Raw genomic sequence first — 2,986 nt, 5'->3', positions numbered from 1 at the left:
AATCGTCCAAGAAATACAATGAATAGGAAAAATTACAAGAAAGAGAATGAGCCCAATATTGGGTATCAAAAGCCCAAAGCCCATGAAGCCCAATTACAAGCCCAAAGTTCACAAACCCTAATCTATGGTCAAAATACAAGACCAAAAATAAAGTAACTTCCTACTCAATGAATTTGCAATAAAACATAAAAAGATTGGTCATATCAAGATAGGCCCATGTGAAGTTTGTCTTGGGCCTTTCTAGCCCAAGAGACCCATTGGGCCTTGACTGGCCCAAACCTCTATGCCTAGCCCACTCCTCTTGGATCTTTGAGTATGTCACCTCTTGCATTCCAAAATATGATTCCATCATCCCCTCCCTCTTGAAAAGGATTTGTCCTCAAATCTCGAGGATGAATGGAAGAAAAATCAACACCCCCATGTACAACATACAATGGATAAGAGATGAAATTTTCATAAATCCTAAGAGGAGTCCTTCTATCTAGCCTAAGAAAGAAAAATAAACTATCAAAATGAGACTCCCTAAAAGTAGAAATAGGCTCCTCTTCTAAGCATAACCTAGAAGTAAAACCTAAAAATGTAAGAACACTATGACTAAGACAATAAAAAGATTGATTTTTAAACACTACTATATCTTGCCTAAAGTACCCTAAATGGTAACCTAGGCTTTTCTTAGAATATAAAGAAAAAACTACTAGAAAATGCCCTCAACAATTTTGGATTTGATTTCTTGTTAGATACTGATAATCATATAAACTACATTTGTCTTGTAGGGAATAAATCAAATTAAGTTTAAAAAAATAAGAACTTCCCATAGGAGCAAACATAGAATATAGATTATTACAAGTTGTATCTACCAAACAATGTAACCCAAAAATTGGGTGCTTTATTAAGACCACAAAAATACTTCCTCCCTTGTGCACCTCCAAGGAAGTAGTATAAGAAGTTAAACTAGAACTAGTCCACTCCTTCTTCACTATATCTCTAAGTTAAGAATTCTTGGTTTGAAGTTTATTTTGTTTCTCATTCTCAACTTTAAGATAAGTGGCAGCATTAGGATAAGAGTCAAGACTTTTATGAATAAAGAGAGTTCTTTTTAAGGCTTGTTTGGTAATAAAATAACTCTCCTTGGTCACAATTGCCTTAGTGGAATCCCCTTCATCCACACTCTTCCCTAAGAGATTTTCTTTCTTTTCTTTATTTCTTTTTCTTTTCATTTGTTTTTGATCCTCAAACACTTGGGGTGGTGTTAAAAGATTAAAAACAATTTCCTTATTTTTATAAGTGAAGGATATTTTGTTAGTGAGGCCATCATGTATAGTGTGTTTATCAAATTTCCATGGCCTACCAAGCAAAATATGACAAGCTTCCATAGGGATCACATCACATAAAACTTTGTCTTTAATCCCCTATAGAAAACTTGACCTTCACTTGTTGATTCACCTCTAATTCCTCACCTTCATTGAGCCAATGATGTTTATATGGTTGAGGGTGAGGAATAGTGGTAAGAGCCAACTTGTTAACCAACCTTGTACTACAACAATTAGAGCATGATCCACTGTCAACAATGAGAGAACAAGTTCTTTTGGAAACCAAACATCTTTTGTGAAAGATGTTCTCTCTTTGTGATAGTGAAGTGGGATAAGGTTGGCTTCCAAGAAGCCTTTTGATCATAAGAAGATCACCATCAACAAGATATAGCTTTTTAATTTGAGGGTCTTCTTCACTAGTCTCACTATCACTTGAAGTATTAGAACTAGATTCATCAAGACTACTATAAATGTCTTGTCCTCTCAAAATCATGACCTTTTTAGTTGGACATTGAGAAGCTATGTGGCCTCTCCCAAGACATTTAAAGCATTTGATGTCACTAGTTTTACTACTAGAAGTGACAACATTTTTATTTTTATCTTTTTCTTTTTCTATTTCTTTTTCTTGACCCTTACTAGAGTTTGTAAAAGAGTCATGTTGACCCTCCCTCTTGTAGTCCTTCTTGATATAAGAGTAAGCTTGATTTTTTCCTTTTAAAGAATTTTTCCTCAAATTTTGTTGTTCCACCCTTATACAAAGTTGGACCAAATCATGAAGGTCCCTATAAGGGAGTAACTCAACCCTATCTCTTATATCAAAATTTAGACTACTCAAAAACCTAGAAATGGTCAATCTTTCTTCTTCCCTTATCCCAACCCTCATGAGATACAACTCCATTTTCTGTCTATACTCCTCCACACTCATGTTCTTTTGTTGGAGTCTTTGGAGCTTATCCATAAGCTCCCTACTATAATAAGAAGGTATGTGCCTTCTTCTCATAGCACTCCTCAATTCATTCCAATAAGTAATAGGAGGGTCATTGTGAAGTCTTCTCTCTCTCTCCAAGGATGTCCACCAATACATAGCTTGTCCTTGGAAAGCTAAGGTAGCCAAGGGAACTTTTCTTTCCTCGCCTACTTGATGACAAGTGAAGACTTGCTCCACTTTCATCTCCTAATCTAAGTAGGCATCCACATCCTCCTTTCCATGAAAGTAAGGGAGATCAACCCTTGATTCCCTCACTTTGGGTTCCTTAATGACTCTTCTAGGCTTGGGTTGGTAATAAGCATCAATATTCATACTACCCTCATTCTCTTGGCTTGGAGAGTCATTGGAACTCTTGGTTGAACTTTTTGAAGAACTTTTTTGACTTTTTCTTTTCTCAATTTTTTTAAAAGTTTTTCTTCTTGTTGCTTAAATTTATTTATCTCTTCCTCAAGAGCAATAAGTTGTACTTCTCTTTCAATCTTTTCTTTTTCTTTTTGAAGTACCTCTTGTTGCTTCCAAAGTTTTAGTGCTTCAACCTCCTTGAAAATTCTTTTAAAACTTTTAGGAGATTCAAAGTCACTACTACTTTGAGAAATATGACTCATGATTAAGCAATAAGAATTTTAAATGCTATGCAAAAGATAAATTTTTTTTGGTATTTTCTAGGAACAAAAAATAGAACTTGGAA

The sequence above is a fragment of the Cajanus cajan genome, chromosome 3, assembly GCF_000230855.2.
Source record: "Cajanus cajan strain Asha chromosome 3, NIPB_CcT2T_4, whole genome shotgun sequence".
NCBI lineage: Eukaryota > Viridiplantae > Streptophyta > Magnoliopsida > Fabales > Fabaceae > Cajanus > Cajanus cajan.
This window is presented reverse-complemented; position numbering follows the sequence as displayed.